The sequence below is a fragment of the Bombus flavifrons genome, chromosome 18 (assembly GCF_040668555.2).
Source record: "Bombus flavifrons isolate JBK064 chromosome 18, iyBomFlav1_principal, whole genome shotgun sequence".
NCBI classification, from domain to species: Eukaryota; Metazoa; Arthropoda; class Insecta; order Hymenoptera; family Apidae; genus Bombus; species Bombus flavifrons.
The window spans coordinates 5,310,956-5,322,768 of record NC_138459.1 but is presented as its reverse complement, the minus strand read 5'-3'; the positions used below and the strand labels follow the sequence as shown (position 1 = coordinate 5,322,768).

General features: G+C 35.1%; 1 protein-coding gene and 1 long non-coding RNA gene across 4 annotated transcripts in view; one reads left to right on the top strand and one right to left on the bottom strand.

Annotated features, from left to right (window-relative positions):
* Btk29A (tyrosine-protein kinase Btk29A) overlaps positions 1–11,813 on the top strand; it is a 346,914-nt gene that overhangs the window by 147,484 nt on the left and 187,617 nt on the right. Inside the window, exon 1 of one of the 3 annotated variants that reach the window (XM_069131281.1) lies at positions 8,554–9,040. The exons of the other annotated variants lie outside the window; for them this stretch is intronic. The gene's annotated coding sequence lies outside the window, so the exon portion shown is untranslated. Of the gene's footprint in view, positions 1–8,553; positions 9,041–11,813 lie in introns of those variants that run through there. 3 annotated transcript variants of the gene reach the window in all.
* The window catches only part of LOC138189143 (uncharacterized), a 41,445-nt gene that overhangs the window by 28,285 nt on the left and 1,347 nt on the right, over positions 1–11,813 (bottom strand). The gene's annotated exons all lie outside the window — the stretch shown is intronic.

Below are 11,813 nucleotides of genomic sequence, written 5' to 3'. Positions count from 1 at the left end.
CGTCGGCTAGACACGTCCCATTATACAAACGTAGCTCTCTTTCCTTTATCGGCGGCCCATCTAAAATGGAAAAGTTTCCGCTATTTTTCCTCAACGGTCCGCCAGCCACATCTAAAGTACTTGGGCGACGAAGCTGGTGAATAAAAAATCAGTCGGACGATTTCATAGAAGATACGCGTTTAGTCGAATACTTGGATGAAACGTCGATGATACAAATGCCAGTTTCTGGTCGTTGAGTCTATCGTAGAGTGCATTAGCAGATAATCGACGAACATCGCCGGCCAACGAGGAAAAAATGGTGCAGTTTTAGTGGAGAAACGTGGTGACAGATATTCGCGAAGCGACATAAAAATTCAATCCCCTCGATGAAGCGTTTCTGCTTGTTCCCTGGCTCGTTCTATTTCTACGCCTCGAAGCGACGAATATGGAATAGTCTGGCGAATTATGGATCGACGAGTATATATGGAAATTTCGGCTGATAGGTGGAGATGCGTGTTTGACGAGGTAGTTTTGAAAATGCAGATGATTTATTAGAGAAGCACAGTGTATGTTCTCAGAGTAGCGAATGTATGAGTATCGGTGGATAGTTTGAATTTTTCATCGAGTTTCATTTTTGAATAAACGACCAGAGGGATGAAAGGCCGACGACTGATTGATTTTTCTTTTTTATTCATTTGTTCGTCTACCTTTGGCGTACAACACATTATTAGTACATGAAATATCAGTAAATGTCAGAATAGAACGAATGTATCGTCGGGCTGTATAAATCTTTCGACTAGTTTCACGTGGAAATAATAAATAGCGAAAGGGGTGAAAGAATCACTGAAATTTTGTTGTTTATTTATTTGTTCGGATAGCTTTAGCGTACAAAAGATCATTGATATATAAAATAGAATGTATATGCAATTTGTAATCTATTCTCTGATACATTGTGCAATGTAACGCAAAATAATCTTTATGAAGATATTGAAACTGCTTGAACGAAAGAAAGAAAAAATACAATATTTACTTCATCCGATAAAATATGACATTCTAAAAGATTTCACGGAAAGTAAATTCCATTAATAACATAATTGAAAGTGAAACAGAGCCACGTACTAACCCAAATTTTTAGCCTTTTGAGCGCTGCGTTGTTTGACGTTAAGCGTGGGCCATGGACGGCCCACTCTTTATAGAAAAGCATACCGTGGGCTGCATATTTTTTACGAAAGAGCGCAAGTTGAGCAGACTGAATTTTCATTGCAAAATATATTGATTGTAGCTAAAATAAATTATACAGTGACCTGGAAAGCCTTAATAACCATTTGTTTCATTAAGCAATAATAACATGAACAATATCAAAGTTTGAAATTATATCTTCCAATATGATAATAATGATAATAATGGTAATAATGAAATTTAATAATTTTGTATTGTATTGTAAATCTGAAGGCAGGGTTCAATATACAGGGTGGTTGGTAACTGGTGGTACAAGCGGAAAGAGGGTGATTCTACGCGAAAAAAGAAGTCGAAAATATAGAATAAATATTTTTCGTTTGAGGCTTTGTTTTCGAGAAAATCGACTTTGAATTTTCGCTCGGTACGCGTGCACTTTATCACTTCTCGTTATGACGGATCTCACTGTAGATCGTTGTCTCGATGGAAAAATTAAAAAAAAAAAATTAAAAAAAAAATTTTTATTCTATATTTTCGACTTCTTTTTTCGCGAAGAATACCCCCTTTCCGCTTGTACCACCAGTTACCAACCACCCTGTATAAGTCAATGTTACATTTTTTGCATTCGTAACGCGAGTCAGTCCTGCGATTATGTTTAGTGCAAATAGCGCATCTTCGTCGCGAAGAATGTTTATTATTTTCTTTAGTTACGCAAGATGTAGGGAAATGCCTCTTCGTTAACCGAAATGGAAAGTCGTGCGAACGAACTCTTCCTCCCTTAGCATGGTGGGTATTTTTGCAAAATATCTTTTATGAGAAGCAGATGAAAATTGTCAAATATTCCAGTTTTATTATTAGCACTTTTGTCAAGAATATATGTATTATATATTGCGAGGTCTAAGAGGTGGAAAAAATATTTTTTATACCATTTTGTGCTTTTTCGAACGCAGCGAAGTGAACTCAAAATCATATCGATTTTACCAACTGCGCCCATCAAGGCACTGTAGTCTGCTACACACTTTGGTTTCCGCTTTGCTTTGTCAATTTGATAATTAACTTTTTTTTGTTTCAACGAAATCATCAGAGTGTCAGATGGATAACACCCATACGTCTTTTTCATCACGCCACTTTTAGTCTAAATTGAGTGGTTATGTGAGAACGCATATACTCGTTCATAGCGCTCAAAGAGTTAGGCAATCACTCTGCATACAGCATATTTGGACACACATATTACATATTGTTGAGAATTGTGGGTATTGATCACCGAAATAAATGTATAGCAACATTTATAATATACTTAGAATTGATGTCAAAATAGTTCCAAATTTATTTAATATGTGATTTACAAGATATTCGTGGATACACATTTGCACGCGTTTCAGCATTCTCTTTGTCTCGCCATCTTCTTTACCACACTACCAACGGAACAGTTGCATTTATCTGTTACGAGACGCTGCGCACGCACATACTGCCACACACTCATACTTATATATGTATGTTACCACTAAAATTACACATATCTTAATAGTATTAACACATTGCGTACGGGTCACGAGATATCTCGTTCTTAGCCAAGCTGAACATTGTGGCTGGGTCACGAAATATCTGGTTTTCGTGTCTTTTTGACTGAATCGATGACTTAAGTAATCAGAGACAAATGTTTTTGTTACGTTAACAGGGTAATGAAGCCTTGCGCATTTTTCTGACTAATAATTAACAAAACAACTGAATGTTGACATTTCAAGCATGTAAAAACAATGAGACAGTATAGACAGTACATCGGGAGATCTGTGCCGATCGTCTGTCGTACCTTATAATGTATTTTATTGTTATACATTTCATTATTTCGAAGTTCGTGTTTTAATTTGTAAGGAAACAGCTTTTTAAAAATCATTTACATTTTCACTCTGTTACTGACAATTTATAACAAATATTATTTTATGAAACAGGCCCCAATTCTATAAAAGTAGCAAAATAACACAATTGTTGTTTGATGATTTATCTGATACAGGAAACATCACTTACGACGAAAATGAATTCAGTGATAGCAGCAACATTCTTGAATTAAGCGATGCGATTAGACATAGAAGAAGACTGAGTAAAAAATATAATACCAAATGCAAATTAAAAATGTGCATATATGCATCCTATTGTTTGCCAAGATGCTTCTGGAGAGCAGAGCGCCGTACGCAATGTGTTAATGTAATTAACCGTGGATTTAAAATGTTCAGCAGTGACTGTGCAACACACCATCGGATATAAACGTACGATTTACCGAAGGGACGTGCGCGTAACATCGTTTCGTTTCAGCCATTCACGGCAGTCCATATTTCTTTTTAAACGAAACCTAAGCTGTCGCAATAAAAGAGAGACTCGCAGACCGCGTCACCGAGCAAAGGAAGAGATCTCGATACTCGGCACGTATGCCGCGTAGATTCAGCCCGTGTTCCTCGACGAGGGATATTTCTATCGTGACATATGACTACGGAGCAGAAATGAAGGGAAACCGTATCTTCGTTTCCGATGCGCCATCTTCGACGAGACGTGCGCGCTCTCCCGTCCCTGCGGAAGATGCGTTTTCGTTGCTTCCATTTTTAAGGGGAATCCGACATCGACCAATAAGAAAGTCACGCGATCGACGTATCAGAAGGCTAAGTCACTGACTCGCTCGTATATGGAACAGCTTCGAAAATAATTTTCGTCGCCGTTTTGCCTACGTAAGAACCTATCTGCCGGATCTATGGACCCTGACGTAAATCACAGAAGATTCGTTGGGAATATTTGAATACATCTACGTGGTAGGAGACACCAGCTCTTTTGTATTTTGCATTGTAACCTATACCGTGCGTGATTTAGTGGGCAGATGATCGTAAGAATGTTGGGAAGCTTCATGAAAGGACACGACTTGGTATTTTTTCATCTTTTTTTGAAATTTCACGATGTTCGTGACTCAGGTTAGAGCTAGTTTCCACTTTCCAGTTATTCGACAATTTTCGAACGTTTCTTAAAAATGAAACACGAGTTCTTGTGTATTTTTTTCTTACAGATCTATGCAAAGACAGTTTGCGATCAACGAGGTTACAGTTATATTTATTTATTAAAGTCATTCCCTGCTTTGTAATCGTTTTAATGCCAGGAGATTTGTCAGGGAAAGACAAAAGATCTATTGTCTGTTTTTTTAAGTATGCTTTTTGAGTCCATATGCTATTCATTATGCTTGGCACATTCTTTTGTTTTGTCAACGTGTTCAAAGCACCTAACCTATATTTTTTTCTTGTTGCTTGGACTTCCATCTTTAATTTAGTAAAAAAATTGTATCGATTAGTTATTTAGTTTCGTTTTTATCCCAATTTAAAAATGAAAGAACAAGACGCGCATTTCAGACATATTTTATTGTATTATTTCTAAAAAGATAAAAACACATCGCAAGCACACAACAATGCAGCCTTGAAAGAAAGGCAGTGTCAAAATTGGTTTGCCAAATTTCGTTCTGTTGATCTTTCATTGCAAAATGCTGAACGGTCTGACCGTCCAGTGGAAGTTGACGAGACCCATATCAAGGTCATTATCGCTTCAGATCGTCATAGCACAACGCGTGAGATTGCAGAGAAGCTCAATGTATCGCGTACATGCATTAAAAAAATTAAAACAGCTTGGCTATGTCAAGAAACTCGATTTATGGCTCCCTCATCAGCTTAAGGAAATTCATTTGACGCAACGCATTAGCATCTGCGATTCGCTTCTGAAACGCAACGAAATTGATCCATTCCTGAAACGACTGATTACTGGCGACCAAAAGTGGACAGTTTATAACAACGTTAATCGGAAAAGATCGTGGGTGATGCAAGATGAATCAGCCCAGACGACACCAAAAGCTGAGATTCGCCAAAAAAAGATTATGCTGTCAGTTTGGTGGGATTATAAAGGAATTCTGTATTTTGAACTTTTACCAAGAAACCAAACGATTAATTCAAACGTGTACGTTCAACGACTCGCCAAACTGAGCGATGCAGTTCAAGAAAAGCGGCCAGAATTGGCAAATCGTAAGAGTGTTTTCCAGCATGATAATGCAAAGCCCCGCATATCTTTGTTCACTCGCCAAAAATTATTGGAACTAGGTTGGGATGTGTTGTCACATCCACCATATAGCCCTGACCTTGTGCCTTCAGATTACCATTTATTTCGTTCCACGCAGAACTCCTTAAATGGTAAAATTTTTAATGACGCTGATAATGTAAAATCACATTTAATTCAGTGGTTTGCTGGCAAAAATCAGAAGTTTTATGAACATGGAATTGTGACACTGCCTGAAAGATGGCAAAAGATGATCGACAAAACCGGACAATACCTAATTGTATAAAGTTATGGTTTTAAGCAAAAATTTTGAATTTTCCTTCTTATTTAAAATACGCAATCACTTAGTTGCAATCTTTGCAATCTTTTAAATATTGCAAGGTTTATCCATCCGTGTTATAGGGTGTTTTGTTGTACGTTATATCTGCAAAACAAAGATTTCTTTTACACCGAAAGATGGTTGGCTGCTCTATGTATCGCGTTGAAGACTGATTAATTAACGCGATAATGGAAGATATTACGCGCCGCCGTGAATTACGAAGCGGGAATATTGGTTGGCCGTGGCAGCGTTTGCCGCAAAGTCATCAAAGATTTACCACGAATCCGGCATCGGCCGTAAACTCCACCGCTGTTATTTCTTAGCTTACCGCTAGCCTAGCCGCAGCTACACCAGCGTGAACAACCTGCACGCTGAAACGCTCGTTCGTTGTCGTTGCATCTAAACTATCTCTCAAATGAACGTAAATACGTCGAATATCGTTCCATATTTACGATCGTCCTTCGGTTCTTTAACCAGGTTAACGCATTCTATGGCGTACCAATATTATGTGATTTATCGTCCATACTCACAATTTGTCGTTACAGTGTCCCACGCTCTCTATTCGTTATCAGTTGTGCTCGATAATGGTTAGAAAATGACAAGAATTAGCATAAAGAAAAGGTAGTAGAAAATACATAAAATATTGCGATATATATTATTATCGTGTATCGATGGATGATAAACATTCATGAAATATTATTCGATTAATTAATTTGTATTATATGGCAGACATCTTGCTATAGGCATTTGTAGAAAATGTCTTATAATATTAATTTAATACAATCTATGAAATTGTCTAATACTATTAACGCTTTGTGGTCATATTGAGTTGGATATGATAGCTGCGTTATTCGGAATTAATTTCCATTGATTGGGCAGTATAACGTAATATAATATTGTAGTATCGTGGACGAAAGACCTAAGAGATATCGGGCGAACTATAAACAATGTCGCGAGAAAGCCGAAGTGCCGATAGGCCCAACAATGTATCGTCGGTCCTCCGATCGAATAGTTTCGCGGAAAAGGCCTACGTGACCATGGCCACGAACGGTTGCAGAACACGAGAGTGGTGGGGCCGAGACAAAAACAAGGGGTTGCTAAGGACAAAGACGAATTAACAGTCAGTGTGAGTTGAGAAGTCAGAGAGTGTGAATCGAGAAGTCAGGGAGATAGTGTTGCTAGTGTTGTCGAGAGAGTGTGGTTCACATGAGAGAGAGCGTTGGATCGGTGGTGACGAGAGTTGCAAATGGACTATCTAGTTGTCTTAATTATAATACGTTATTGTGATTAGTTCACGTTAAACAACCATCGTTTCCTGTTTAACCATCTGTTTAATCCATTTATTGTAAATAAACTAATTGTAGTAAAGATCCTACAATATAATATAATATAATATAATATAATATAATTTCGTATATAGTAACTAATTTGTAAAGTCTTATTTAGAATTCTATGTGTTTTGGAAGCGTGTTTACGTAGGTAGCAGCTAAAAGTAGACATACGACCAAAGCAGTAGAAACCTTTCAGTCACAAAGAATTTGTAAAAATTGTCTCTGCAATAGAATTCTAGAATACCCAGTTTCTAAAAATCTACAAATTCATTGTTATTATTAGTTGACAGTATTTTGTGCAAAAGACACCGGAAATTATTTTACAATATTTTCTTTCTACTTGTATAATCAAAATATTAAATGGATGGAACAGGTTAGCAGTAAGATCAGGCAAAATGAACCGTGTTAACTGGTTTCGAACACACGGTTAGAAATTCTGAAATGCGTAACATTTATTGCGAAATATCGTGGTCGAGCGAGAGGGAAAATTTCGAGGAAAAAGACAAAACGAAAGCAATTTACGAATAATTACCTAATTGCTTTACAAGTTAATTGCCATAATGCAGAAGTAATAACAATGGCAGCAACGGTTGGCATTCGTTATTATATGCAGTCGCGTTATTGATGATTAATGTATTTGCGTTTTCAGTTATTAATTGTTAACCGTAATTAAGTTTGGTACGTATGGTAATCGGGCGAATGCGGTTTAACGCGTTGATGTGGTTACGAGGAAACGAGAATCGAAAAACGTAAACGGATTGAATTTGCAACAAGCGTGCATATATCGAGAACATTTGTGTTTTAATCGTTTTAAATATTCGCAAAATGTTCTACCTTTTGTTCAAACTATTCCTACAACGATTCGTATTAAAAGAAGTATCCTTTTCTTTTAGTTGTATTGTACACTTATTAAGAGAGATTTCTAACTTAGAATTCTAACGCAAATAGTTCTATTCTATAAATAGTTCAATAAGCGTAACTTTGTATAATATTTCAATTCTCTGCTCCAGTTAGAGTTGCGAAAAGATAGCATACATAGCCATTTTATTCTTGATCCTCAAAGTTTTGGTTGGCAACTAAGTGATTGTTATTAAAATATAAATAAAACATATTTTTATTTTTATATGAAAAAAGTAAATTTCCTATGATAATATTGTAATTATTATTTACAAATTTATTATATTATTATATTTTTATATTATTTATTATATTATTTAAATTATTATATTTATTTTAAATTTAATATATTTATTATATTATTTTAAATATTAAATAATATTATATTACATTAAATTTATTATATTATTATATTTTATATTATTTATTATATTATTATATTTATTATATTATATTTTTATTATTATATGAAAAAAGTAAATTTCTTATGATAATATTACAATTATATTATTTACAAGTTTAGTTATTAAAATATAAATTAAAATTTATATTTTTATTATTATATGAAAAAAATAAATTTCATATGATAATATTATAATTATATTATTTGTAAATTTAATTTTTAAATATATAGAAAAAAATTTCCCGTCTGAAATTCAACTTTCACCCCTACTACCAAATCTATAGTATTTAATTATATATTTGAAAATAAAGAAACACGCAACACTGATAATTCGTTTATTTCATTCTTGCAAAATATGTCATGTTAAATGGTAATTTAATTAATTTGCCAATTGTAAGAATTTTTATTACAATATTAATTCTAATTGTAAGAACATTGAGCAAAGCACTGCCAAAAATCCAATATATTTAACCTGTACACTCGGCGTTAGATTCTTTTCGAAACCAATAAGTAGCTGACCAAGACCTTCGGCCCGTTACAATTCACGGATTTCTAAGAGTGCGGACCTTGAGAACCGCTACAGTTAAAATACAAGCTGTCAGAGAGCGCGAAGAAAAGGCACGGTGGAAAATGAGCGAGAGAAGGCGTGTAGTAGAAAGGCATGGAAGAAGGGGCCAAGAAGCAGGCGATTCACGTTGGCCAGGGAAGGGACTTCGTAGACTTCTCAGTCAGAGAAGCTCCGCGAGCCACGGCACACCTGGTCATCGACGCGTGAACGCGAATGTTGCGCGTGTTCCGTGTGTTGCGTTCGTCAGTGACCGGTAAAACGGTGAACAATCGAAGCAAAATCGCGTTTTCGAGGTGCAGTTTCCCTATTAACACGTTGACACGCGAATTCGATATATCTTTTTCCTACAATATACAGTAATATTCATAATCAAACTGCGGATTTTTATGCATTTGTAGAACAATTCGAAGATAGAAAAATGCATATAATAGAGAAAAATATATAAAACATTGGAAGTATAGTTCCTATTAGTAACATTTAACAAATAGATTTTTACGTAAATTTATATCTTGCAGAGTAGATAAATTAAAAATTAGAATCTCGGTAGAAAATTCTTTTACCTATCGAGTATTATAAAGAGTGCTATACTTCCGATATTCTATATATTTTATCATGTCTTCCGCATTCTGTGTAATTTTAAACTTTTAAACTTCTAAAAATCTATTAATAAGTGAAACAATTCTCTATCTAGATTCCATTTTTTTTTTTTAATCATATTCGAAAAATTATGAACTTGCACGAATATCCCTAGTCTGATCATAACGTTTCGTTTCTGGGGAATATGCATGTTGCGTTTGCGCACTTTTTTTCAGATAATCTGGGTTATTCGTGTTATTGGAAATTGCTTAATCCATGGCATTTATCTTATTTTAATCATCCTTAAGAATTTAAATTCGAATTCTACTTCTAATAAAACGTGGGTCAAAAGTGCTAACCGACACTTTCTTTAAGAATGCGAAAGGAGACACTCAGCTTGGATAGTGGTTCTGTTCGTTGCATTTACTATTTCCAAAGATTCGTGGAATTTCTCGTTTAGGGATTTTCCTACACCGCGTGGCCGATGCAGCAAGATACTTTAAAGTGACTCTTGGTGCGAGTAGCATTGCGAAGGATTTTAATCGCAAGAAGGAGAGTTTGAATTTTGGTGTACAGAGTGGAAGTTGGAAGCTTGAGTAGAGTTTCGGTTTGATTCAGAATTTCCGTAAGTTTATTGTCTAGGGATTTTCGTTTGCAACATGAACTTCGCAAGATAGTATTTTCACATTATTCTTAGCGCGAATGTATACCTGGCAAATTATTCAGTTTAGAAATTTGTTGTTTAGGGATTTTCGTCTGGTTGAATTTAAACCTATCCTATGTTTCGCTGGAATTGTAAACATTTCTCACGAATATGAATATCTTGAATTGGACGTATCTATTGTATTGGCAACTAAGCGATTGCGGTATCATTAAGTGGTATTGACAAAATCCGCAATCACTTAGTTGCCAACCAATAATAACTAGACTAAAATTAGTTCAATTTTACTTAGGTTTGTAAATATTAGGTGAAGTAAAAAGTTCTGAGCGCTTTTTCGCTTTATTTTCTAGCGAAAAACGCTCAGAACTTTTTACTTCACCTAATATATCATTCAGCAATTTTGGATAGTGGAAGCGATATTAGCAATAATAGTTCTTGATGTGGATGAAATTTTCGAGTTTTTGATCGTGTCGGTATGAGCATTTGAATTTGATAAATGTGCTCGGTTGTGGGTCACAAGAATATTACATTTCAGAATTGATTGCAGAGCAATTGTATCTTAATCCACGCAAATGTCTTATATATTCTCTTTTAATTAATCTAATAATCATAATCCAAAATTAATTAATTCAACATTAATTCAAAAATAAACAACAAATTTTAATTTAATTGAACAATCGATCTGTACAGTTTGCAGTCATTTCACATTACCTAACATCGGAATACTATTCTCCTTACAACCAGTCTGCCGACAACATACAGTGCACCCAGCGACTGCATTCCAATCTGCTCAGACCTTTAACAGTCCAAGAATATACAGCGTTGTTCAAATATTTCGCTCGCCTATTATTTTCAAAGGATTTTCGTTAGTAAGAAAATGACAGAGAAAAATGTGAGAAATATCAAGAATCGTAAGAATTAAACTTACGCATGCGAGTAGCATTGAAAAGTTTTACCACTTTAAGCCATAAAATGTACTGAGGATTATTATATTGGCAACTAAGTGATTGCAGATTTTGTGAATGCCATCTAATGACAAAATCCGCAATCACTTAGTTACCAACCGAATATTAATGTAAAGTGTTCAAATTTATCAAAGTATTTGATAATTTAATTAAAATGAAGAAACATTTGAACGATTTTTAAATTACAATCTTTTAGAAAAGAAATCTTTAAAATATTTCAATATTGAGTATTGATACGAAACTTTTGAGCAATAGTTTAGTAGAAATAGTTGTTGAAGAATAGAAAGAAGCTGATGGCTATTGTAATCTTATTGGGTCGGCAATTAGGTGGTTGCGGATTTTGTCAATGCCACCTAATGGCAAACTCCGTAACCACTTAGTTGTCAACCCAATATGTTTAATGTGTTTCGTTTCTTAAATCTTAGTTTCCCGCGTGTCCTTCTAAAGATTTGCGATTTTGCCAACTGTCGCTGCATCCTTGACAGCAAATGTAAACCTAAGCTTGTAGTTGATAGGTCTTTCGGAAGATTGTAGTTTGCGGTGTAGCAGTTTCTGCTCGCGTCCTGCTTCAGGGTCGTACTTGCACTTCACCTTGTTTTGTGTTTCGCAAACTAATATATGATACTGTTTGTTGAAGTTAGCCATCGCGAAATTTAGCTGGCTGTTCATACTCGATGGAAGATTCTCGTGGAAACCGGAACATATTGTTTCGCATTCGCTTCGCTCATACGTGTCTCTTATCATGAAATCTCACTTTATCCTTGATCTTCTGTAAACTGTTTGCTTGTGAGAAAAACAATTATGATTTGTTACAACGATACGTTTTTATCCCAGCAATATTAATATTAATACTCTTTCATATAT